The 27,777-nt window shown below is 41.5% G+C and overlaps 1 long non-coding RNA gene across 3 annotated transcripts in view; it reads right to left on the reverse strand.

The window, feature by feature from the left end:
- Positions 1-832: 832 nt before the first annotated feature.
- The window catches only part of LOC140122456 (uncharacterized), a 33,014-nt gene continuing 6,069 nt past the window's right edge, over positions 833-27,777 (reverse strand). For 2 of the 3 annotated variants that reach the window (XR_011854328.1, XR_011854326.1), the window contains exons 4-5: positions 24,106-24,296; positions 17,613-17,850 (exon numbers count right to left, since the gene is read on the reverse strand). This is a non-coding gene — a long non-coding RNA (uncharacterized lncRNA). Of the gene's footprint in view, positions 1,041-17,612; positions 17,851-24,105; positions 24,297-27,777 lie in introns of those variants that run through there. The other variant, XR_011854327.1, reaches the window with a different exon arrangement.

A 27,777-nucleotide genomic window follows, 5' to 3' on the forward strand; every position in this document is an offset into this window, starting at 1 on the left:
ATTGCTTTACTTTGTATTGTTATCCCCTGGGTGAGAAGTGAAAGCATGCATGGAGGATACCAGTCAATAATGGATCTAGAAAAATTTATTGCATCCCATCATTTGTGGGTTCCTTGATCTCCAAGCTCTTGGAAATCGCTTTTGGTGTAGATTTGCCCCTGACTGTCTGATAGGGGTCCCACCACTAGGATCACCATTGATTTGAAGAACAAGGGACTGAAATTCACCTGAAGCGTCCTGTAGAAAATAGATGAGATGAGCGTAATGAAACTATACTCCATCTACTGTCTGTATCCACTGTCAGTGAACTGAGCCCCACACATCCACGACACAGCGTATGGATTTGTTTTCTTCTGGAAACCATCAACAAGCTTGTCATCATATCCTCAGCAACTGAGCTCCCCGAAATCCTGTTAGTTTTAATTTATCAGATTACTGTCCGGTGCCTAACGTAAAGACTACGCAGCGAAGAGAGGAAATCCCTAGAGGCGACTTTGAACCATTTAGCATTACTGGGAGATCTCTAGAATTGAGAATGTAGCTAGGATTTACGGCAGATTCTAGATGATATAGTACTGTACAGTAGTATAGTAATCCACATCCTACATAGGGAAACTCAGGCTCTGCTATTTACACCTCTACAATCTCCCACTTAGAAACCTGTTTGGGAGCAACGTGTGCCCATGTGCCTGATTCCAGAGCCTGTCTGGGCTTCATTACAAGCTCAGAGAACGAGAGATCAGGCTCAGGCTGAAATATCTCTGCATGAAAGCAAACACCACTCAGGACAGAATATTATTCTCTATGCCTAGGTTGAAGTACATTACGGGTTTATTGAATTAATTATGATAAGGATCATAACGTTAAACTAGGGGTGAGGCGCTGGCTTCCTCCTAGGATCGCTCCAAGCACTTTTCATCTGAATATTTCTCTGGACTTATTAAATCTGGCAGCTCTGAACTTTCTGGCGGAGCAGATTTCTCTCTGACTTGAAAGGGATTGGATGTTGAACGGACCAAAAGTTCTTCGTTCTGCCCTGTCTCTCAGGGAGTAAGAGTGAAAAAAAAAATAACATAAAGAATAAGTGAGATAGAAGGTAGAAAGCAGAGGAGAGAATGAATACCATCTTAGGGATCAATCACACAATCCCCTTTCCCAGTGGTGCAGGTCAGGGCGAGGAAGAGAAGGGGTCGGACAAGGGGGGGTCCATTGGAAATGTGATTGGGAGTTCACTCTCGGGCCGCATTGCGAGCCGGGAAATCTGATCTTTTTGCACAGACTTGTGCCAGCTCCTGCGTAAATTTAATAAAAAGGGTCTCCTCTCCTCCCCCATATCGGGGGGTTTCGTTAAAATTATTTTGGGGCCCAAACCAGAGCTGGTCTAGAATTCAATATAGGACTGATGTATATCTGAGGCTCCCGCATTTTGTGTTAATATTAACCCCTAACATACTATTATCCTGGATATTCAGATATATTTATAGATTTCACTTTCCAGTATTGAAATGTTGTCTACATATTTGAAGGGATACGTCTTATTAGTTCAGTCTGCTGGATCTCCGGAGACATGTACACTGTGATCAAGGCACAATATCAGCTGCTCACTTCTTAGAAGGTCTACTCTTATAGGATCTTAACTGTAGGGTTTCCAGAGTATTTATTGAGGTCTGTATAGGCAGTCCCCAGGTTACATACAGGATAGGTTCTTAAGGTTTGTTCTTAAGTTGAATTTATATGTAAGTCGGAAATGTATATATTATAATTGTAACTCCGGACAATTTTTTTTTTGATCTCTGTGACAATAGGATTTTAATACTTTTAGGTTGTCATTAGAACCAGGATTAATGATAAACCTTCATTACAGACGCCTTTGATATCTGTCACAGCTGATCAATGTAGCACAAGGCTAAAGTACAGTAAATTACCAACATACAGAGGTCCGTATGTAACTAGGGGTCATATGTAAGTTGGGTGTTCTTAAGTAGGGGACCGCCATGTATCTATAATACCGGTCATCCACTTCTAAGCCATACTTCACATTCAAGGCCAAAATAGGCAAAATGACTAAACTATGCATTTACTACAACAAACATGGCAGCACATATATAATAAACCTGGAAGATAAAAAGATATCTCACCCCACTACTCCATACACATGCATGTCCCGTAGCACTGAACCAGGTGAGGGTCCTGAACATGATTGGTATGCTGAAATACCTTTAAAGAGAATCTTTTGACCATACATAGCTGCAGACAGTGTTGGCTATTGGCACAACTCACCTACATGGTTCCAAATTTTACTCAGATCCAGTGTGTTAGGACACAGACTTGCGGACGTTTCGCTCTGGTGAGTGCTTTTTCAAGCCTGAATTCCCTCATTTCATCTACACTTTTACCCAGATGCTGTAATAAAAACCTGACACTGAATTACTACGTTTTATTGATGGAGAATCTAAAATTTCAAATAAGTAAGAATAAATGATTCTGATGTCCAGCAGCTCATGATGGATGACTTTGGATGTATAGATAATAATGAAATAGCAGATGTTTCCTAATCTTCTCTCATCAACCTGCATCCTCTGCTTTCCAGTTTTATCTCTGCAGCCTCTAGGCCCATCACCAGCAATATGTAGGTGGGAGTGTAACCTCTTTATTGCCATGGATAGAGATCCGTCCCAGGTGCCCGACACATAATTAGAAGATGCTTTTTTTTTTCAGAACGGAAAAGGTTAACCTTGAAGTATGTGCGACTGGGGAAAGCAGTGATGAAATATGGCATTCCTGTGCACAAAGTTATCACGACCTTCCTCATCATTGCTAATTGCAGGAAATGCAGCTGTTTATCTGCACTGGGAATTTGTCTCACTCGCAGCGGAGAAGGTTCAGCTCAGATTGTCTCCTCTTTGATATAAGGAAAGGTCAGGCAGGGCTGAGGATCCTCAAGTCATCACTAACCAGAGACCGCGCACTACCATTGCCTTTACTTACGCACATGCATACATACCATACGGGCATAGGATGATCTGGGCCTAGTCCAGAACCTGGCAGAACGCCATTGCTAGTCAGCTCTAATGTCTGCCAAGGTACAAACCTATGTACAGATTTCTTTACTGTTTAGGATACAATATATGAGCAGGTGTAATGTATATTGTGTCTGTTTCATACTGTGTTGTGTAGACATGGTGTCTGCACAACACAGACATAGCCATAGCCAGATCTTCAAAATCTAAAAATGTCTAAAATCACACCGATATCACACGTGTGACTATAGGGCCTGTAGAACAACTGCTTAATACTCGAATTCCAAGCAGATGGCACATTATTGGGGAATTCATGTTGCCTAAGCATTTAGTGACATGCTTTACAGCAGCCTCATAGCCATAGACAGCAATGGTCTGGAGACCAGTCTATGAGGTCTATGGGGATAAGAGGTGAAGATGAGCAGTTACATCAACTATTGTCAGTAGGGATGTAGAGAATGGTCATTGGTGTTATCTATATAGAGGTCATTGTACAGGGAGGGGAGGAGATAAGCTGTGACATCATCTATTGTCAGTAGTGATGTAATGATGGGTCAGTCTTATCTATATAGAGATAATTGTACAGGGAGGGGGAGGAGATAAGCTGTGACATCATCTATTGTCAGTAGTGATGTAATGATGGGTCAGTGTTATCTATATAGAGGTCATTGTACAGGGAGGGGGAGGAAATAAGCAGTGACATCATCTATTGTCAGTAGTGATGTAATGATGGGTCAGTGTTATCTATATAGAGGCCATTGTACAGGGGGAGGAGGAGATAAGCTGTGACATCATCTATTGTCAGTAGTGATGTAATGATGGGTCAGTGTTATCTGTATAGAGGCCATTGTACAGGGGGAGGAGGAGATAAGCTGTGACATCATCTATTGTCAGTAGTGATGTAATGATGGGTCAGTATTATCTATATAGAGGTTATTGTACAGGGAGGGAGGAGATAAGCTGTGACATCATCTATTGTCAGTAGTGATGTAATGATGGGTCAGTGTTATCTATATAGAGGCCATTGTACAGGGGGAGGAGGAGATAAGCTGTGACATCATCTATTGTCAGTAGTGATGTAATGATGGGTCAGTATTATCTACATAGAGGTTATTGTACAGGGAGGGAGGAGATAAGCTGTGACATCATCTATTGTCAGTAGTGATGTAATGATGGGTCAGTGTTATCTATATAGAGGCCATTGTACAGGGGGAGGGAGGAGATGATCTGTGACATCTATTGTCAGTAGTGATACGACAATGATGGGTCAGTGGTGCAATCTAAGTAGAGATCATTATACAGGGAGGAAATAAGTTGTGACATCATGTATTGTCAGTAGCAGAGGCAATAATGTTATTTTCTATTGTAATTTTCTTTGTCTTGTCTGTAAAGTCTATAAGGTGATTTTTCACAGATATACTCTACAGATTAAGCAATGCCTGTATATTATTAAGCCTACAGCCTACAGTGAGAATTGTAGACTATAATACATTTTATTACATGAAAGAAATCACTAAAGATTCCTACAAAACTTTGTTAAAAATTGGTTATTTTTGGGTGACACCTTCCCTTCAAATAAAAGATCAATGGCAAGTGACCACGGTATAACCTGAAAGTCAATCACCATTTGTAAGTACAGAATTTGATGGCGCTATATAAATAAGGATTATTTTTATCAACTGATTCATACAAGAACTGTAACAACACATAAGTTTAGCTTCACGTCTGGCTTTATATTAGATTGTTGCCTGTATATTACATACTATAACACCCAATAGCCGTGACATGTTACTGCGCAGTATGACTGGTCACATCTAAATTGCTCCCACACTGTGGTATGTATGTAATCCTGCTCTCTAGTAATTGGATGGAGATGTGTGGTGCCCCACAACTACTGGGAATTACTGGGCCTAAAGTGTCCCTGACCCGCTGACACCGAGATGAAATGTGATCTATATCAGGCGCAGATAAGCTAGAAAAAAGGTTTCTTAATTCCCAATTACATTCTCAGGCCTCCCACTCGCTTCTTACTCCCTTCTCCTTTCCTGCCATCCCACTGTTCACATTTACGTTCTCGCTCCTATCTAGTTTGATACTTTGTTGCTGTTACCTTGCATTTGTTTTAGTATTATCTCTTGCTGCAACTCAAGGCACTCGATTCACACAAAAGGGCAATTCCTGTCACTTGGAAATCCAAAAGTTGGGCATGCGATTGATTTAATTTAGAGAGTCAGTGTGAGTCGATACTCCCTCACTTATGTTTAGCGTCTTTATCGTGTCATTCCTCTTTGAAATATTTGCCCTCATGTATTTGTCAGTCAGATCATATCAGTCAGATGTGAACCTTGTATAGAGACATTCCATAACCGGCTGGTCTCAAATTTGCAAGTTATCCAGCAGATAGGGGATAATAATCTGATCAGTAACGGTGCGACCGCTGGGACCTCCATTTATCACGAGAACGGGACCCCCACCAATCTGGAGAATGGGGATCCCATTCCCCCCGAATAGGTTGAGCAGTTTGCTGAGCATATCTCCAGAGCAGTATACATGGGGCAGGAGGCAGATTTCCTCTGTTGGTGTAAAAAAAATAAAAAAAAAAAATTAAAATAATAAAAAAAAAAAATTAAATATACATATATATCATATAAATTATTTGGTGGTTATGTGATTTATTAGTGGGTGTGATTATTATTACTTTTGGTGTTATAACTGTTATATGTAACTATTTATATAGGGGGAGTGTGCTACCATGTGTGAATGAGGCTGCACCAACAGGTGAATAACTTAATTAACTTTTTAAAATTCTGTAGAGTATGAGAGGAATGGAAATTATTGTGTTTATATTATGTTACTAGCTGTAGCTCCCGGTGTTGCTGGGGATATTAAATAACTACTCTTGGCTATAGCAAAAAAATATTTTTTCTGTCTCTGACTGTGTGTGTCTGTCTTTGACTGTCTGTCTGTCTCTGACTCTTTCTGTCTCTGACTGTGTCTGTCTCTGTTTCTGACTATTTCTGTCTGTCTCTGACTCCAGTTTTCTCTGACTGCCTCTGTCTTCAACCGTCTCCGACTGTCTCTGTCAGTCCGTCACCGACTGTCTCCATCTCTAACTATCTGTGACAGTCTCTGAACGTCTCTGATTTGTTTCTGAAGTGTCTCATAGCAGAACCAGTTGCCAATGGCAACCAATCACAGCTAAAGTTTCATTTTCCCACAGCTGTTTATAAAATTAAAGCTGATCTATGATCGGTTTCCATGGGCAACTGGAACAGTGTTATCTCTATCCATATCACCTCGCACATAAGCGGTCTTATATTCATAGCCTATAGTCTACCAATCACAGCTCAGAGCTCATATTAATGAGCTATGGCAGAATAGCAACCAATCCCGTCTCAGCTTCTAACTGCCATGGCAGCAGAAGACAATGGCTCCTGTATGTGGTGCTAATAAGTGTATTTTGGAAAGTGTGGGGTAAAAATTTCGGCTCCAAACCGAGTCTATGACGTGCCCTGAGTCACAGGGAGCAACTGTGCCAAATTTGGTGATTGTAAATTCATTTAGCGGACATACATACACACATACATTCAGCTTTATATATTAGATTTTTGTTAGTGTCATTGTTATATTTATTAAAGAGATCTACTGCAAACCTGAACCATCAGTTATACTCTGTTCCTGCTTCGTGCTCCTCCGGGCCTTGTTGATGTCTCTGGTGGGGCAGAGCTGTCAGTGGTCATGTTGAGAGATGGAGAGTTAGTACAGGCAGTCCCTTGGTTACGTACAAGGTAGGTTCTGTAGATTTGTTTTTAAGTTAAATTTGTATGTAAGTCGGAACTGTACACTTTATAATTGTAACCCCAGTCAAAATTTTTTTGGTCTCTATGACTATTGGATTTTAAAAATGTTGAGTTGTCATCAGGACAACCAGGATTAAAAAGAAATCTTAATTACAGTCACCTTTGATAACTGTTATAGCTGTTTATTGTAGCCTTGGGGCTAAAGTACCTAGGGGTCGTGTGTAAGTCGGGTGTTCTTGAGTAGGGGACTACCTGTACTAATTTTTTCATCTTCTTATTCTGCTGGTCAATTTAGTTAGCAAGTAGACCTTAGATTAGCCTTAGCTCATTAAGGTAAGGTCTACTTTATGCCAAGAAATCATTTATAGCTGAGATCTAATAAAGCAGAGCTAAAAGACATCTAAGACCCCTTTTACAGGAATGTTTCAGAAGTCCGTTTTTCTCATACCCGTGTTTCCGGTAACTTACTTTTGTATTTTGTGTAATGGAAAACCTCATTTAGGTTTTTTCCCTAGTGCAGTGTTTGTGTCGCTGTACTTTCAGATCCTATTTCATTTTTAGCTGTTTTGCATCCAGCCCCTCCCACTGAAGTATATGGACCACATTCGATAAAAACTGTGCAGTGTGTACTACGTGCAGTTTGCCTGTGTAGTGTGCAGGGGGCACCAGATTCAGGATTTCTGGCAAATGTTCTGCATGAATCTGGCGCCTCCTGCATTACTCCTGCAGAGAGAAACATTTTTTTTTTTAGGTGCACCTTTGAAATAGGGCAAACTACACACTTCAGTCGGACATTGCGCGATATATGTGCACTGGAACAACCCTTTTTGTGCAGAATTTTGTGTTTCATCGGGTACAGTGCAGCGCAACACAAATGACACTTTGTAAATACATGTCCAAGCAGTTTGCACATAGAAGAACATGCGAAGTCCAACAGGAAACTGATGCAGGGGCATATGACCAAGTTTAAATAGAAGCATGAAGCCAATTGAACCGTTAAGCCAGCCCCCTTTTTTGCAGATCTGCAAAAACAGATGACATATGTACCGTTTTTGTCGATGGGGAAGGAGAAGACAGAATCATAAGAGATGGGGAAAACACATTGTAAAAAAGAACATACAAGCACTAGTTGAGGACGCAGAAAAAAAACGTATGTGTCAAAGGGGCCTAATGCTTCGAGCACATGGCTTGTCTCCGTCCAGGTGCATGAGACACTGGGGGTCATTTACTAAGGGCCCGAATCGCTATTTGTCGTCGCGTTTCTCGAAAATTACCGTTTTTTTGGCACACGCGATCAGATTGTGGCGCATCGGCACCGGCATGCACGCAACAGAAATCAGGGGGGCATGGCCGACGGCTTCGGAAAAAACGCTGTTTTTTTAAAAAAAATGTGTTGCTTGACACGCGCTTACCTGCACCCAGCAACGGATGGTGAACTCCAGCGAACTTCAGCGCAGCAGCGACACCTGGTAGACATCGGGGGCACTACCTTAGTGAATCGCCGGAAGACCTGAATCCTCGACAGAGAGCGCGCCAGGACCGGGTAAATTAATCTGCCCCACTGTGTGCTAAACGTGACCGGGTGCAATAGACATCTATGGGGGCTGTGATGCGGCTGCACATTGTGCGGCCATATCACACTGGAGAACGAATCATTTTTGATAACCTGTTAGGTGGATACTTGAATGTTCAGAAGTGAAAAAAGTTACATTCCGCACCAAACGTGGATTACAAATTGTCAGCTTTATTTGAAAATCCGATTAAAATCCATGACACAAATACATTCCATGGCGGTGCCTCCCGAACAACACTGGGATACAGTGTAGTAGTAACTATACTATACTTGAATGTTTCAGCATTGTCCTGATCTACTCCTGTGATTCTCATTAGACAAGATTGAATCAATATTTCTTCAGCCTCCACAGCATAAGGAGCTACAGGTAAAGCCTTACAGATTGTTCCTTATATTCAAAGAGTCTGATTAATGGAAAAAAATATATCCTGCCCAAATTGGTGGAAAATCCAGCTTGACTCTGGCACGGTGAGGACTATGGACCGACGCTCGCTGTATCACAGAATTGAAAAGAGACATCGAACTGCTTGCCAACGTTAGCTTAGTACTGCCAAAACTCGGATAATAGTGACACAGTCTTTGACAGCCAATAACATTCATTATATCAGCAGAAGATTGAGCCAAGACAAACACAGGTAACGTGAACCAGGCCGTGCACATGAAGGAATTTCACTATTACCTTGATTATTAGTGCTGCATATAACAAAGACACAGGTTGAATGAAGCCAATTGTACTGTAAAGTACTGTATTACATACATTCTGTTATAGAGGAAGTTGTATATCATTTGAGGACTCTAGAAATTGTAGTATAAATGGATTAACGCTTAGAAAGACTGTGTAAGAAATGGCAAATGTGTGGGCACAATTTGTCTAGGATAATATGAGATTACCGTAATTTGCCAGAACAATTAAAGCTATCAACCTCATCAGTCGTCCTAATTTATCCTCCAAATCTTCACATGTATTAATTTCTTTAAATGATAGTTTAAAAAGAGTAAGACACAGATAATCCTCCATCCACATAGGTCACCGTTTTAGACTTAAGCATTCCGTTTACTGTTATTTTACTGCATGATAGAGAGATAGAGAGAACTGTGCAGGTTAACTTAGAGCTGCACAGTTCTCTCTTTGATCAAGTAGCACTAAAAATAACTCACTATTAAGGATGAAAACAGTGTGTGATGATGAAGGCTTTTCTGGCCCAAGATTTAGGGGCATTGTTGTAACAGCGACCACTGAAGTCCCTTTACCTATGCCACTGATAGCATTACATGACAGAAGACTTATGTAGTCCTACTGATCTTTAGGACTGAAGTTTGTTAGAATCTAGATAAGGAATCTTTATTCATCACAAATACAAAAAATGTCACAGTGAACATTTTTTGTGTGAAAGTTTTGTGACACTTTCCATACGTTCACTGTCCACTAACTTTTTTTTAGAAGTGGGCACTGTTAGACTGTCTGGCCAGATTATGATTTAAATGAAAAAAAGGAATGACAAAAAATGAAATATTGGAGTAAAACAGATGCAGGAAAATTTCTCAAACAGTGTAAAAATTTGATGCATCTTTAAGTCAACACAGTCTCCAGCTACATTGATGTAAAAAAGTTTTTCCTTACTGCTTTTTAGTGGACCTGGTGCCCTGGATTTCTCATCAAGCTGTTAATAGCAGTGGGGATGAGACTGCTCCAAGTTGCAGAGTTGGGCTCTAGGTGATGCATGGAAAATTCTGAAATGCTATATATTTATATATTGAAAGTCCAAATATACCATCTACTGCATCATCTGCATCTACAGAACCTATATGGTCGGTGGCTATCACCCTCCATACCTTTTTGGATTTCATTCACTCTATATAACTTTTTAGTAGCTGTACTGGGTGTACAGATCATACAGAAAGTATTCAGTAAATTATTTGCTCTTTGTTAAGTGGTAAGGTCAAAAAAGTTCTGCACCCCATCTTGACAAAAAAAGACAGAAACTATATTTTTGCTATTTCATTAAACAAGAAAATGGAAATTTCACATGGTTATAAGTATTCAGACCCCTTGCTGTCTCACTAATATTTAACTCATCCTGATTTAACTGTCCATTTCCTTATGATCCTCCTTGAGATAGTTCTACTCCTTCATTGTGTTCAATTAAACTGACTGGACTTGAATAGGAAAGGCACTTGCCTGTCTATATAAGACCTTGCAGCTCACAATTCATGTCAGAGCACATGAGAATCATGAGGTCTGAGGAACTGCCCAAGGAGCTCAGAGACAGAATTGTGGAAAGGCAAAGATCTCGCAAAGGTTACAAAAGAGTTTCTGCAGCACTCAAGGTTACTAAGAGCACAGTGGCCTCCATAATCCTTAAATGGAAGAAGTTTTGGATGACCACAACTCTTCCTCGACCTGGAGATGGGAGAAAGTTCTACAAAGTCAACTATTACTGCAACCTCCACCAGTTTGGCTTTATGGCAAAGTGTGTGTTGACAGAAGCCTCTCCACAGTGCAAGACAGATATAAGCTGCATACAGTTTACAGAAGAAGAAGATTGAACTTTTTGGTGTTAATACTAAGTGTTATGTGTGGAGAAAACCAGTCACTGACAAATACAATCCCAGCAGAGACCCATGGTGGTGGAAGCTTCATGCTATGGGGGCAGGGACAGGACCACTGGTTGCAATTAAAGGGAAGATGAATGCGGCCAAGTATGGAAATAGTCTGGATGAAAACCTCTTCCAGAGTGCTCTGGACCTCAGGCTGGGCTGAAGATTCACCTTCCAACAAGACAATGACCCTAAGTACACAGCTAAAATAACAAAACAGAGACTTCAGGACATCTCTGTGACCATTCCTGACTGGCCCAGCCAGAGCCCGGACCTAAACCCAACTGAGCATCTCTGGAGAGACTTGAAAATGGCATCCACCAACATTCACCATCCAACCTGAGGGAACTGGAGAGGATCTTCAAGGAAGAGGCTGAGGATCCCCAGATAAATGTGTGAGAAACTAGTTTCACCATTCCAGAGAAGACTCATGGTTGTACTGGCTCCAAAGCTGCTTCTACCCAATACTAAGCAAAGGGGCTGAATACTGATGACCATGTGAGATTTCAGTTTTTCATGTTTAATAAAGTAGCAGAATTGTCTACATTTCTTTATTTTTCTGTCAAGATGGGGGCAGAGTGTACATTCATGAGCAAAAAAAAAATAACTGATCATACCAATTGGCTGGAAAAAAGTGAAAAATGTAAAGGAATCTGAATACCTTACGGTACCTTCAAGCATGTTTGCACAGCAAACACTTCAAACACAGTGTGCACATAGACTTACAGATACTTGCAGCTTGAAGTAACTAATCAAAACATAGATAGTAATGCCCATATAAATGACAATGTCAACCAAATTGTCAGAACACTGATAACTATAATTTTGGGACATGAGCTTATATCATCACCCAGTAGAAGAGACACAAGCATGCAAGATATTTGTGAGCGCAGCGAGTAGATAAGAGGTCCACCTTGACTTTTCCATCAGTGATTCACACGGGAGGCTGCCAAGCGCCAGCTGTGGGAATGTTCCAGTCCCCAGCTGCTAATTTGCCCATCAGAGCAGACGAGAACGCTCTCTAAATGGCGAGAGGGCAGCTTTGGATTGTTTTGGTTAGAGAAGAGCCGCGTAGGCGACATTTATCAGTGACTATGGCCGCCCCGAGGGGAAGAGTTCTCACCGAAGAAGCTGTTCTTTCTATCACTAACACACTGTTCCTATAACAAGGCTGCTGATTTGGAAGCAAAATAATTTTTTAACTCTTCCAGCACACTTGGTTTTGTCCCATACAAGTGACCTTGAATAGATATGTAGTAGAGCTGTCAGAAGTACCCATGTAGTAGAGCAGGCTGTCAGAAGAATAGAAGTAGTAGAATAGACTGCCAGAAGTATATACTGTATGCAGTCAGAAGTACGGTTGTAGAAGTCTGGAAGTACGGATGTAGTAGAAAAGTATACTAGCAGAAGTATATATGTAGTAGAGTAGACTTTAGGATGTAAAGATGTTGTAGAACTATTTGTCAGAAGCACAGATATAGTAGTGTGACTCTCTGAAGTCATTGACTAGGTCCTCCCATGTAGTTCTGGGCCGATTCATGACCATTCCTAGAACCCTCCATATAAGGTCTTGTATGGAGACCAAGACTGAGGATGACTAGTGGTCATCTTGGGTTTCTTTCATTTTCTAATTGTTGTTGCCTCTTAACAAGCTGCTGTCCTGTAACCCATCCCAGCCGGTCTACAATTTTCCCCCTTTTCCTTAGACAGCTCTTTAATTTTGGCCCTGGTGGGGAGATTAGAGTGTGAGTGATTGAGTATGTGGACAGGTGTCATTTATGCAGGAAACAAGTTCAAACAGGTACAATTAATACAGGTAATTAGTTCACAGTAGGAGGAGCTTCTTAAAACTAATTGGGGCCTAAGAGGGCCAGAATTCTTGCTGGTTGGTAGGGGATCAAATACATATTTTATACAATAAAATGCTAATTAATTATTTAAAAATCATACAATTTAATTATCTGTATTTTTGTAGATTCTGTCTCTAAAATAACTAAAATAAAAACTACATTCTTTGGAGGTTGGAAAATCAGCAGTTATCAAATACTTATTTTCCCCACTGTACAACTATGATTTTACTTTTCAAATTTTATATTTTACTCAGTAACATGAAACAATTTCATATAAACGTGTTTCTAGTCACCCAATACTGTATGCCTCCTTCTCCTCAACTCTTGAGCTTCCTACTATATACTATATACATGCAATATACTGAAATAGTATTCAGATCTCCAACTTTGGTTTTACATGACTACTATGTACTATAAACGTACAACACTCATCTGAGAGAATACCTCTGTACATACACCATCCATTGTAGCATGCTACTATAACTTTCCTAATAAAAAAAAATCCTAATGTACATTTGTATACAATTACATCGAGTTGTGGTAAAGTCCTTTATGCACCCAATCGAATCTCTATTATGTTTGGAAGAGATCTTACAAATTAAATCCTTTAAGGGATTTTCCAAAAACAGGTTATTGGCCTGGAAAAAGTCCATCAAGTCCAACCTTTAACAATTAAATAAATGTTTTATCCCCATAACCTGTGATATTTTTTCTCTCCAGAATCCAGGCATCCAGGCCTCTCGTGAACATGTACATAGAGTCCGTCATAACAACCTCCTGCGGCAGAGAGTTCCATAGTCTCACTGCTCTTACAGTAAAGAACCTTTGTCTATGGTGATGGTAAAATCGCCTCTCCTCTAGGTGTAGATGATGCCCCTGTCTATGGTGATGGTAGAACCACCTCTCCTCTAGGCATAGAGGATGCCCCCTGTCTATGGTGATGGTAGAACCTCCTCTCCTCTAGGTGTAGAGGATGCCCCCTGTCTATGGTGATGGTAGAACCACCTCTCCTCTAGGTGTAGAGGATGCCCCCTGTCTATGGTGATGGTAGATCCTCCTCTCCTCTAGGTGTAGAGGATATCCCCTGTCTATGGTGATGGTAGAACCGCCTCTCCTCTAGGTGTAGAGGATGCCCCCTGTCTATGGTGATGGTAGAACCTCCTCTCCTCTAGGTGTAGAGGATGCCCCCTGTCTATGGTGATGGTAGAACCACCTCTCCTCTAGGTGTAGAGGATGCCCCCTGTCTATGGTGATGGTAGATCCTCCTCTCCTCTAGGTGTAGAGGATATCCCCTGTCTATGGTGATGGTAGAACCGCCTCTCCTCTAGGTGTAGAGGATGCCCCCTGTCTATGGTGATGGTAGAACCTCCTCTCCTCTAGGTGTAGAGGATGCCCCCTGTCTATGGTGATGGTAGAACCTCCCGTCCTCTAGGTGTAGAGGATGCTCCCTGTCTATGGTGATGGTAGAACCACTTCTCCTCTAGGTGTAGAGGATGCCCCCTGTCTATGGTGATGGTAGAACCGCCTCTCCTCTAGGTGTAGAGGATGCCCCCTGTCTATGGTGATGGTAGAACCTCCTCTCCTCTAGGTGTAGAGGATGCCCCCTGTCTATGGTGATGGTAGAACCTCCTCTCCTCTAGGTGTAGAGGATGCCCCCTGTCTATGGTGATGGTAGAACCGCCTCTCCTCTAGGTGTAGAGGATGCTCCCTGTCTATGGTGATGGTAGAACCTCCTCTCCTCCAGGAGTAGAGGATGCCCCCTGTCTATGGTGATAATAGAACCGCCTCTCCTCTAGGTGTAGAGCAGGCGTCAGGAACCTTTTTGGCTGAGAGAGCCATGAACGCCACATATTTTAAAATGTTATTCCATAAGAGCCGTACAATATGCACATGCCCCAAGTAGATAGCTGGTCCCAGTGTCACAGGTGCCCCTGCGATCTACGTCTTGATCCTGTACCTCAACCTTGGCTGCCACCGTGGAGAAGTGGCGCCTCTGGAATGACCTGGGGGTACCATGCTGCAGCAAGACCATCCTGCTTTGCGGCGGGCTCTGGCGAAGACCGGGTGCCACTTAGATTCCGGTCCTAGGTGTCTGCTTACATCATCATCATTCGTGGTGGTCCAGAGGGTACACTACTCCAAATCTTGACACCCACCACATGCCTCCCAGTAGATAGGTAGTCCCTGCACATGCCCCCAGTAGATGGGAAGCTATAGCATATGCCTCCCAGTAGATGGGTAGACACAGCACATGCCTCCCAGTAGATGGGTAGCCACAGCACATGCCCGCCAGTAGATGGGTAGCCACAGCACATGCCCGCCAGTAGACCTGGGTCGTACAAAGGACATAGGCAGAGGTAACATCGCTGCCTGTGTCCAGTGATCAGTCTAAAGATCTGTCTGAGAGCCAGATGCAGCCAACAAAAGAGCCATATCTGGCTCCCGAGCCGTAGGTTCCCTACCCCTGGTGTAGAGGATGCCCCTGTCTATGGTGATGGTAGACCCTCCTCTCCTCTAGGTATAGAAGATGCCCCCTGTCTATGGTGATGGTAGAACCGCCTCTCCTCTAGGTGTAGAGGATGCTCCCTGTCTATGGTGATGGTAGAACCACTTCTCCTCTAGGTGTAGAGGATGCCCCCTGTCTATTTTGATGGTAGAACCACTTCTCCTCTAGGTGTAGAGGATGCCCCCTGTCTATTTTGATGGTAGAACCTCCTCTCCTCTAGGTGCAGAGGATGCCCCCTTGTCCTGGTCACAGGCCTAGGTATAAAAAGATCTTTGGAGAGATCCTTGTACTGCCCATTCAGATATTTGTACATTGTAATGAGGTCTCCCCTCAGTCGTCTTTTTTCTAAACTGAATAATCCCAAATTTTGTAATCTGTCATTGTATTCTAGTCCCCCCATTCCCCTAATAATCTTGGTTGCTCTCCTCTGCACCCGTTCCAGCTCTACTATATCCTTTTTATACACTGGTGCCCAAAACTGTACACAATATTCCATGTGTGGTCTGACCAGGGATTTGTATAAGGGCAAAACTATGTCCTTATCATGAGAATCAATCCCCCCAAGTCGGCTTCAGTTTTACCAGGTAATTGACTGTTTAGAACACAATTATACTTTTTGTTTCCATGGGCCAAGTGCATAACTTTACATTTATCTACATTAAACCTCATCAACCATTTCTCTGCCCACTCCTCAAACTTCCACAAATCCCTCTATAATGCTAAACTATCAACCTCAGTATTTATTACTTTACACAGCTTAGTATCATCTGTAAATATTGAAACTTGACTGTGTAAACCCACTACAAGGTCATTAATAAAAATATTAAAAAGAAGTATCGTTTAGCCAATTACTTACCCAAATACACAGATTTTCTCCTAGTCCCAGCAGTCTCATTTTATGTACCAACCTTTTATGTGGCACGGTGTCAAATGCCTATGTAAAGTCCAGATACACAGCATCCACAGCATCCCCCAGATCCAGTCTGGAACTTACTTCCTCGTAGAAACCAATCAAATTAGTCTGACAGGACTGATCTCTCATAAACCCATGCTGACGCTGGGTTATAAGGTTATGTTTTTTTCAGGTTATTGGTACTCTACCCTTAGGATAGATTAGTGGAGTCTAACACCCGCCCCCTACCCATAATTTGGTATCAGAAACAGCACAGGATCCCAGTTTCTCAGCACTGCTTGGAAGTGACTCTGAGGCCACTGATTGACCAAAGCAGGCCTTGTGACCACTGAAACCACTTTGCCAGAGACTTCCATGACACTTGAATGAGGAATGTACCATCTGAAGCAGATTGTCACGGGTGTTAATGCAACCCACCTCCCGGGTCGCAGGCGCACCCATGCCTTTCTTTGCTGCCCCGGTACCATGCTGCAATACAGCGCTGTCTCTGGCGGTACGGCGCGCGCCCCGCCTCCTAGTGCGCAAGTGCGCCGGCTTCCTGAGATTCAAAGGGCCAGCATGCCGATAATTGCCGCTGGCCAGCAACCAATTCTGATAAATTCCCATCCCATTCCTGTGTTCCCTGCCAGATCTTTGCGCTTCTATGCCTGAGAGAAAGCTGTATTCCCCGTTGTGACCTTGATTTTGCTCCTGACTTTGCTCCTGTGCCGCCTGTCCAGACCTGCCGCTACGTCCCCGACTCCGATACTGTGCTGCCTGTCTTGACTTTTTAACGATTGATTTATATATTCAAATAAAGTCTGGAGACACAACTTTTAAAAAACTGGTGCTGGATCAATCTGCTGTTTTGCTGAAAAATACCAGGATACAGAGTTTGTTGAAAGGAGAGGTAAAAAGTAGCCACTTACCTGTACCCCTTTAATTTTTTTTGTAATTCATTTTCCATTGCTATGAGTGAAATCCCTGTTCAGCGGCCAAGTGGATTTGCCACTAGAATGGGGAAACTGAAGGTATTTGTTGCAAAATAATGTCTTCCTACACAATAAAAAGGTTCACAAGTTCTGCCCTAGTAATATGTGATTTTTATATGTGATATGTGAAGTAAAAAAAGTGAAGCAAAAACCTTCGCCATTAGTTTTGAATGTTGTAGCAAGACTGAAATCTGTGATCCATGTTCACACCTACTGTATAAACACATTGCTGCTACTCAGTCTAGTAAATATGTAAATATTAATTTAGTTTCATCTATCAGGTCCAAAATGCCTCCCAAAACAATAAAGTACTTGGTAGGTGACACAGCTTTTTAACTTAACTTAACGACTATGCAAATCAGTCTGTAAGTGCCCTGGGGGCGGTCCTGATTTTCTAATGCATAAAACTATAGTATAAAACCAGCACAACAGTCATATAATAGTATAATAGTGTAATATAGCAGTCTTCAGAATATATTGTATTAGAATTCAGTTTGCCAGCTGTATTATCCCTATTTGGGAGGTTTGCTTGTTGGCGCCTTTGAAGATTTGTGATAACCCAGCGGTACATATTCTGGGTGTGATGAGAAGCATCTTCTGAAATGGCTGCAGCTGCGTCCTATGGGGGAGGATTTTATACATTTTTAATTAATCTACAAAGCAAATTAGCTGAGAAAAAAAATATTTTCTCAACTGGCTCTTATCTAATCCGTACAGTAAACAGGGATTTTTCTATGGGAAATTTTTTCCGCTCTTTACCCTGGGCAAGCAAAAATGCATGTGTAAGCATTGTGGGACAAGAGAATGACTAAGCAAGTATTGGCGTCAATATTAAAGGGACAAAAAATTTTTCTAAAATATATACTGCGTATAAACTAGCAATGTAAACTATTACATACTCCAGTTGTGCCCGATATCACAATCATCATATAAATAAATATATAAAAAATAATTCAATATAATTTGTAAGAGCATCCATTTTCTTTCTGCCCTGTACTCCCCCATGTAAAAGGGCAAATTTATAAAATGTTGATGCTCATAGCAACCAATCACAGAACAGTTTTTATTTTTAAACATTATTGTGACAAATGAAAGATAAACAAAGGCAGTTTTTTTAAGACAATCTAATGAATCAATCTAATGACTTAAAGGTCAGGAAGGAGGCAGTCTGCTCCAGCAGCATCCGAACACTGATGATCCATAGAAATTAGCTCCATCCCTTAAACTAAATCCTGCCCCCTTAGGCAGTTTACAATAAAAGTTGGAAGAAAATGGAGCAAAAAGTTCTGTACTCACATTCATGTAGATATATTTATCGTTTAAAACACCTATCAGATATTTAAGGATAGAACTAAATGGCGACTGAGATCCCTGACCTATGGCCAAAGATCATCTAGTATCACTGCAAGCATAACATCTAATAAAGTATGTCATATTGTGACTTCAAAGTTATGTAATTTGTTTATGATTTTACTTGTTCAATTTTATCGTGTCTTCTGGTGAGAGAGTGGTGATTTAAAAAATTTTTTTCATATTTTTTAAAATTACATTTTTTTTTTTACTAATACTGCAGGCCCCCTAGGTTACTTAAACAATAGGGGGTCTGGTCACTTATACAATATACTGCAGTACAAATGTATGGCATTATATTGTACTGTATTTTTCGGACTATAAGGCGCACAATAAATCTTTTGATTTTCTCAGAAATCAAAGGTGCACCTTATATATGAACAGTACTTACAGACAACAGGTGCCTCGAACTGTGCACAGGTCTGCCACCTGCTGGTCATTCATCCTTTAATCAGGTGCGCCTTATAATCCGGTGTGCCTTATATATGAACCTAGACATTCTAGCAGGTATTTATTGATGGTGCGCCTTATACTCCGATGCGCCTTATAGTCCAAAAAATAAGGTAGATATATTGCTTCCTTATTAAAGTCTGCCTCAGGCAGACTGTAGTATAAATAGCATAATGAAAGCTATAGGAGCCTTTAAATGTCTCCCAGCTGTCATTGCATGGATCGGTGCACTCCACGTGGCCATGTACATGGGTTAGGTGCTGTGATGGTAATACAGGTAATACAGCAGACACCAGCCATGTATGATCTGTGAGTCCACTTCACCACTGGACAAAATATATTTCCGTTGGCCTGCCATGAAAGGGTTAAACGGGCTATCCACTTTCTGCAATTAATTCGTTTTTAGTTCTTGTTTGTATGATGAAAAGTTATACAATTTCCCAATATTCTTTCTGTATCAAGTCCTCGCAGTTCTCTAGATCTCTGCTTGCTGTCATTCTATAGAAAGCTTCTAAGTTTCTGTCCAGTGGATAAGAATCCGTGTTCTGGACAGGCTTATGTGCAGGAGCTCTAGTTTTGCCGCCCCATGGCATCTCCATACTCGGGTCAGTCAAGATAAGAAAGTCACAAATCTTTCTTTTATACGTCTTTTGTATTGATTCCCAGTTTTGCGCTTTGCACCCAGCCTACGCTTGGCTCCTCATACAAAGAAAATGAAAACTCTGTGTAGAAGATACTCAGAAGGAAGGAGTATCATTGCAGGATGATGGGTCTACATGTGTGAGCAGGACACACAGCTGTGTGTGTGCCGAGCAGATGTACACCATCCATGTAACATTCTGCCAGAACACAGAGGAGACCCGGGGCAGGATGACCCAGGAACAGCTCACCCTGCAACCCGCTCCCGCCCTCCCTGACCTGCACCAGCCATGTAATTCCTTCCCTATCACACGATGTGTGTCCACTATTTAAATCATACACCACAGACAACTGAACAGATCATAGTTTAGATACAAGGAACATTCATTCATTGCTCCCACACAAGCTGAGGATTTCTAGGACTTCTACTGAGCTTTCTGTATGGAAGCATTTGGTGCTCATTCCCAAAAATAGAACAGAGAACCCAGTGAGAAAAACTGTTTTGCATAGAGGGTAGGTGGTCCCCCTATGCTATAATTCATTTCCTAGGTCCCCATATACTTTATAATATATGGGGAGAATTTTACAGTGTTAAAGTATGTCTCACTCCACTTTCCCTAGAATCCAGGCACATAAGGTCCCAGACTGAAGTGAGCACCCACCCAAATAAGACCATCTACAAGAGCGAAACATTATACTGCTAGAGCCTAGTCATTCACTCTATATCAATGATGGCGAACCTTTTAGCGTACGAGTGCCTAAAAAGCAACCCAAAGCTCCCCTTCTTTATCGCAAGGTGCCAACCAAAAATTAAAGCACCTTACTGCTCCCTGTTCTTCAACAATCATATTGGCCTCCTGAGGACAGTAACACAGTAGAAAGATGGAATTTTGCATCATTTTAGCTTCTTTCCAGTGTCCCTCAGACAATCGTGGGCCCAGCAGGAGGTCCTCCAAAGATAATTCGGCCCTGTCATATTCTCCCTCAACCTAAGTATCAAAATGTGACTGAAAGCAGCATCTTTTAGGTTTCTTGGAACTGTCTGGTGTGCTGGGGTGATGGCCCGGGTGCCCACAGAAAGGGCTCTGAGTGCCGCCTCTGGCACCCGTGCCATAGGTTCGCCACCACTGCTCTATACAATCATACATTTTATGAGAAGAAGTTTTAAGTACAAAATAGCTTCCTACGTCTTTCCATCCTGCATTTTTTGGCGGACGGGATCTATAGTAGCCAAACAAAGGCAACAACTATGCCTCCATCTGCCACTATTTGTCAAGGTATACGCTAAGCGTATACGTCAGGTGCTTTCCCCGACGTATATACGCTTAGCATATAAATGTGGTGTGAACCCAGTCTTACTGTCACCCCTTGCAAAATTTGGTGAGTTATTTTAAATTGTTTATTTTAAATATGTCTAAAAGATTTGCGCTCCCCCCTTAAAGGAAATCTACCACCAGGATAAAGGACTGTAAACCAAGTATACTGACATACTGCTTTGTGCCCCCTCTTGCAGGATCCACTCTTCTTTAAGCTTACTTTGCCCTTGTTTTTAGGAAAAAAAGGCTTCAAAAATAATGCATCCATTTAAAGGGTCTGTCATTAAATGTTCCCTCTTTTGACTCTTTAGTCACTCTACATGTACAACAATGTGATCTAGTCCTCCAAGGGGCTTCAGCCAGGACAACCCTCCCTCATTTCCACAGAATTTTCCCCAGATGTCTTGGGCTTCTTGTATCACATTTCCACACTGTACCCCTAATAATATTAGTCAATTACAGTATACCGTCCCCTGGATGACAACTATATTCCCCACTGTGCCCACAAATTAAATATATTCTCCTCAAAACACATCTGACCAAAGTGTGCCCTCTCATTACCAAAAAATACCATATAACCCTTCAATACATTATAATTTATATTATACTATTTCACTAATTATTATATAATGTAACCAGATCAATATATAGTTCATCCACTAAATGAAAAAGAATACACGCAGCATCCCCTGCCTCCAATCTGATATACAGTACACTCCCCATCCTGGATAGTGGCCACTGTGCGGTAACCGTGTGACCGCGCCCCAAGGGTCGCCAAGGAAGGTTTATACTGCGTAAGGGACATGGCGCAACTTTTGTCCTATGAAAGAAACATGGAGAAATCCAGCTCTGCTACATCTGTTATTGCTCCTTTAAGTAAATCTTATGACCCCATATTACTCCAAATCTGGGTTGTAAAGATGTGGTCTTCTCCACGGTGCGGTTTGGCAATGTCTCTCCATCGTACACCACGGTTCCACCACGGACTAACCCCTTGAGCACTGCAGCACATTATGTGCATCTGGGATTTTCTGACAGATAACTGTACGGTGGGATTTGTAAGGTGAAAGCCTGGGGGTTTAGTGTCAGCTGATCCAGATTCTCTCTGTATTTTTCTTTCAGATTTTATCTAAAGAAGAAACACATGGCTGCAAATTGAGCAGCGTCACAGAGCGGCTCAGGTTGTTAGTGTTTCAGGGAGAGGAGATAATGGATCCTGACCTCATTAGCACTAATCTTTATCAACAAGTCGAGGTTTTAAAGATTTCACTAGTAAAAAGAAACATTAGAGTCTGCACCTCGTTCCCATGTAAATAATGATCACATCTCGTGGTACAGTACAGTGCCGGAGAACAGGAAAGAAATCCTAATTGGATTGATTGTTTGTTGTAAAGGTAATGCCTCCCAATCCCGATAAATGATCCCGCTGCGTCCCGAGCCGCCTATTCACAATATTGTCCTGGATTGGATGCGGTGCGGCTTGTGGCAGGATTGACTTTCCTGTTAGTTTTCATCTCTATAATCCTCTGCACCTCCATGACACTCTCATAACATGTTCAGCACCATATTAAGGTGTATGTAGAAGTATGTAGATATGTGTAGATTATAGAACTGATTTAACCCCATCACCAGTGTTTTTTTGTAGATCTTGTCATAATAAGACTGCTCACCAACAATGTACAATCTGCTCAGCTCCTCCTGCTCTATAACATGCTGCCTGTAAATAGGACACTATGTACAATTTGCTCAGCTCCTCCTGCTCTATAACATGCTGCCTGCAGGTAGGACATTATGTACAATCTGCTCAGCTCCTCCTGTTCTATAACACGTTGCTTGCAGGACACCATGTTCAATTTGATGAGCCCTTCCTGCTCTATAACATGATGCTTGCAGATAGGACACTATGTACAATCTGCTTAGCTTCTCCTGTTTTATAGCACACTACATGCATAAAGGACTCTAGGTACAATCTGTTAGTTTCCTTTTGCTCTTTAACAGTGTTCCCCAACTACCGGTCCGCGGCCCAAAACCTGGCCATGGCTGACCTCTGTAAAAGCAAAAAAAAAAAACTATACTCACCTTCCGCGTTCCCCTGCAGCAGTCTTCTCTTCCTTTACTAAATTTCCATAATAATTCACTGCTCTATTGACAACAAGCGTCATGATGTCATCACATCGCATCTGCCGACAATAGTACCATGCAAGGAAAAGAAGACTGCTGCAGGGGAATGAGGAAGGTGAGTATTTTTTTTTCGACTGGAAAAGGGGATATTGGAAGCAGAGGGTGGGGGCAGCTAAAGAAAGGGGGACATGAGAGGAAGGCATGATGCAAGAAAGAAAACTTTGGACGGGGCATGCTACAGGAAATGAGACAATGAAAGTGGGGGTGCTTCTTCAGCAAATGGGACAACATAAGCTAGGCACACAGGGAGTAACGGTGGGGCATGCAAACATACACCAGACCGCATCCCCCACTCACCGGTCCATGGAGAAAATTTATGTTTACAGCGGGTCCATGAGGAAAAAAGGTTGGGAACCACTGCGCTATAACATGCTGCCTAAAGCTAGGACACTATGTATAGTCTGCTCAGCTCTTCCTGCTCTATAACATGCTTCCTGCAGTTATGTACAATGTACAATCCTACTTCATACCATGCTGCCTGCAGATAGTACACTATGCACAATATGCTCTGCCCCTCCTGTTGTATATTATGCTCTCTGCATATAGAACACAATGAAACAAAATAACCTGAATATTGATCTAAGAAAAAATGTATATGTAAAGCTGTGACCGCACCAATTACCACAAACTCTGCTTGTTAATCATTTATATATTACGCTTTGTTTGACATATATTTATGAATCTTACACTATTTTGTCATTCTGTACCAGCTCCTTACGACATATGACTTCCTATGACACTAGATTGTCAGACCCACTAGGGACAGATGTGTCTGATCACTGACTTTCTAAAATGCAGCAGTAGTAGAAATGATGGTTAAATCAGAGGCTTTCATGCTCTTTGCTTATGGGGGCCACAGATTTACAGGCTTTGAAAAGCTGCCCTGATGCTGTATTATGTTACTGACAAGTCACTGAGCAATGTGCTGTATAACATACCAGAGCTGCACATGAGCCAGAGGCTGCTGGTGGCCACCATCATCATTCAGCCAAGGTCAATGGTGCAGAGCAAAGGATGAGCAAATAAAACCCTGGCCCATGAGCGAGCTTAGAAATCTGCTAGATTTCCTTCCTCATCAGAAGAGCACGGCTGCCAAACCTCTGTCTTCCCAGATCCCTGATGTTCTCTGCTGCTGGAGAAAGGGAGAAATGTAGAAAATATGCATCAAATCTACATTTCCGGACATCAGAGATATGGAGTTCACTGTGAGGCCTCTGTTACACACCATTGTTTCCTTTCGAATGTAAAATAGTTTAAGCATTTTAGTAACATTTTTAGTGGAGTTTATTTATTTTATACAAGTCTTTTTGTGGAGGTAAAGTGCAAAAACAGAACATAGTCAGGGCAGCCATCGGTGAGGTGCATTTGCATTATTGTTACTTATTTATATAGCGCACATCTACCTTATACAGGCAATCCCCAGGTTACGTACAGGATGGGTTCTTTAGGTTTGTACTTAAGTTGTATTTGTATGTAAGTCGGAACAGGTATATTTTATCATAATAATTCGCCTGTAAGTCGAGTGTCGTTAAGTCGGGGAACGTCTATAATTGATGTCATCTGATTTTTGCCAGAAGTTTCACTGGATTTGCTATTCTCTCTTTTTTTCCCCTAGAATATTGGAGGTGACTCGTCCCCAGAACCCGTTCTTAGATTTATCAATTTCTCTTGCAGTGGCTCAAACATTGCAATTAATAAATGCTCCATTGCATTATTATCAAAACAAACCTATCTTTCTATTTATTTGTATTTATATTTATTTTTATCTGATATCTACCCAAGCCCAAAAATAGGCAGCACTCCGGAATTAAGTCAAAAAATCAAGGGTGAAGCAATGGAATAAAACTTCACCCTTGATTTTTTTTACTTCATTCCGGATTGAAGCCTATGTTTGGACTCGGATCCTACGGCTCTGCACCACCTTCTCATTTTGTTGTGCTGCTCTGGATTTTCCCATACATTATCTATCTATCTATGAATCCATCTAATATATACAGGCGGTCCCCTACTTAAGAACACTCGACTTACATACGACCCCTAGTTACAAACGGACCTCTGGATATTGGTAATTTATTGTACTTTAGTCCTAGGCTACAATAAACAGCTGTAACAGATATCACAGGTGTCTGTAATGAAGCTTTAGTGTTAATATTGATTCTTATGACAACCCAACATTTTTAAAATCCAATTGTCATAGAGACCAAAAAAGTTCTGGCTGGGATTACAATGATAAAATATACAGTTCTGACTTACATACAAATTCAACTTAAGAACAAACCTACAGACCCTATCTTGTATGTAACCCGGGGACTGCCTGTATCTATCTACATAGAGAAAGTTCCAAGCAGCACAATTACAAACCCCAATATGGGTGGGTGCACGCCAATCCGAGACCAGGCAGCAAAGGTCCCACCAAAATATCCAGAGAAAAAAAATAAACAGCACTCCAAAGCAGAAAAAGTTCAAGAAAAAAAAGGGTTTTTTTCCAAACGCAAAACACCTTTTTTATTGAACTTTTTGCGCTTTGGAGTGCTGTTTATTTTTATCTATCCATCCATTTAATATATATCTACCCATATCTTTTTTTATATATATAGCCATCTATCTATTTTTTAATCTACAGGAAGTCCCCGGGTTACATACAAGATAGGGTCTGTAGGTTTGTTCTTAAGTTCAGTTTGTATGTAAGTTGGAACTGTATATTTTATAATTGTAGCTCCAGCCAGAATTTTTTTGGTCTCTGTGACAATTGGATTTTAAAAATGTTGGATTGTCATAAGAACCAGGATTAATAATTCATTACAGACACCTGTGATAACTGTTACAGCTGATCATTGTAGCCTGGGACTAAAGTACAATAAATTACCAATATCCAGAGGTCCGTTTGTAACTAGGGGTCGTATGTAAGTTGGGTGTTCTTAAGTAGGGGACCGCCTGTTCTCTCTCTCTCTATCCCATTGTATTATTCTTTTTCTTGAATTATTCCTACAGATTACAGGTCAGCTGACCATGCAGTATTCTACATTGTGAACAGTCTATTTTCTACTCTCTAATCCAATCTAATCTATTTTTAGTTTAGTTTTTCTATCTTTGTCTCTCCCCACATGCAGAGAAGTGTCACCCGTTGCATTTATTTGCCCTTAAAACCGCATGCACTTGGAATTTGAGTAGAGAACATAAAGCATTGAAATATAACTTTATTAACCTTGTTTTTCTAAATGCAACCTTCAAGTTATGAAATTAAAGAGTGAGGGACATCGCACGCTAACGTTTTTGGGGCACATTTACTAAGGTTCTTGCGCCTTTTTTCTGTCGGACTTTGTACGTTCTTCTATGTACAAACTGTCTGCACAGGTAAGTAAGAAGTGTCCGCACCACAAATGTGTCACACGCCTGCATTAGTCAACATGCAACAAATTTCTGCACTGTAGGGGGCGTTCCGGTGCTCAGTCGGACCGTGCGTCAGATTTATCATGTAAAGTCCAACAGAACTGTGTCACACCCCCCATGTTAAAGGTGCACCAAAAATAAAATTATGCACTCTTTTGGAGCAGTGCAGGGGGTGCCAGATTCATGAAGAACGTGCACCAGAAATCCTGAATCCAGCGCCCCTTGCACTATGTACAGGCAACTGCACATAGTAGAGACTGCACTGTTCTTAGTAAATGTGCCCCATTATCTTCTTTTTGTTCTTCTGTCAAATGAGAGAATAGTGAAAATATAACATCTGAAAATAGATTTTTATAATGTTAGTGTGATGTTCTAATGGAGGTTTTTAACATCAATATAATGAGCCACATTTATCAGAACTAGTGCAGTCTGTACTATGTGGAGTGTGCAGGGTCAGATTCATCAAAACTGGCGCCTGTTCTTCCTTAATCTGGTGCACCCAGCACTGCTTGGGAAGTGTGCACCATCTTTATTTTGGTGCACCTTGTTCATACTGCAGAATTGTTGGACGCCGTGCAGCCGTGACACAAAACTGGCGCAAACACTTTAATAATACATGTACAAGCAGTTTGCATGCCCAGACGAAAAGCTGCGCAAGCGCTTTAATAAATGTTGGCCAATATGTATAAGGGACAGATGCAGATACCTATTTGAATGGAAATCTTCCACCTGATTCATTCCTTATAAAGCAGCGTCATTGACTGAATCCGCTTTGCAAACTAATGTAGGATCTGGCCTTGTATTACTCTTTAATGGTCTCTATTTTCCTAAAAAAAAGATGTTTTTAAAGTTGAAAGTGCTACGGAGGCGTCACCAGAGTCCCTTGAGGCAATAGCACACCCGCTGGAGCACTTGCTGCTTATTAGTATATTTTAAAAACATCTTTTTTTAGAAAAATAAAAACCATAAAAAACAATTACAAGGCCAGATCCTGCATCAGGGTAGAAAGTGGATTCAGTCAGTCACGCTGCTTTACAAGTTCTGAACCAGACGGTAGATTTCCTTTAATGACATCTGTCATCCCGCTCATTATAGGCCTTGTAATGGCATGAACAGAACAGAGAACTCTGCAATTCCTCGAACAAGGGGGCTCCATGCACAAGTCAGTCCTTATTCTAAGCACCCAATAGCAGCCCTGTGGCGTATGGTGTACCTCAATA

Source organism: Engystomops pustulosus, chromosome 3, assembly GCF_040894005.1.
Source record: "Engystomops pustulosus chromosome 3, aEngPut4.maternal, whole genome shotgun sequence".
Lineage (NCBI taxonomy): Eukaryota > Metazoa > Chordata > Amphibia > Anura > Leptodactylidae > Engystomops > Engystomops pustulosus.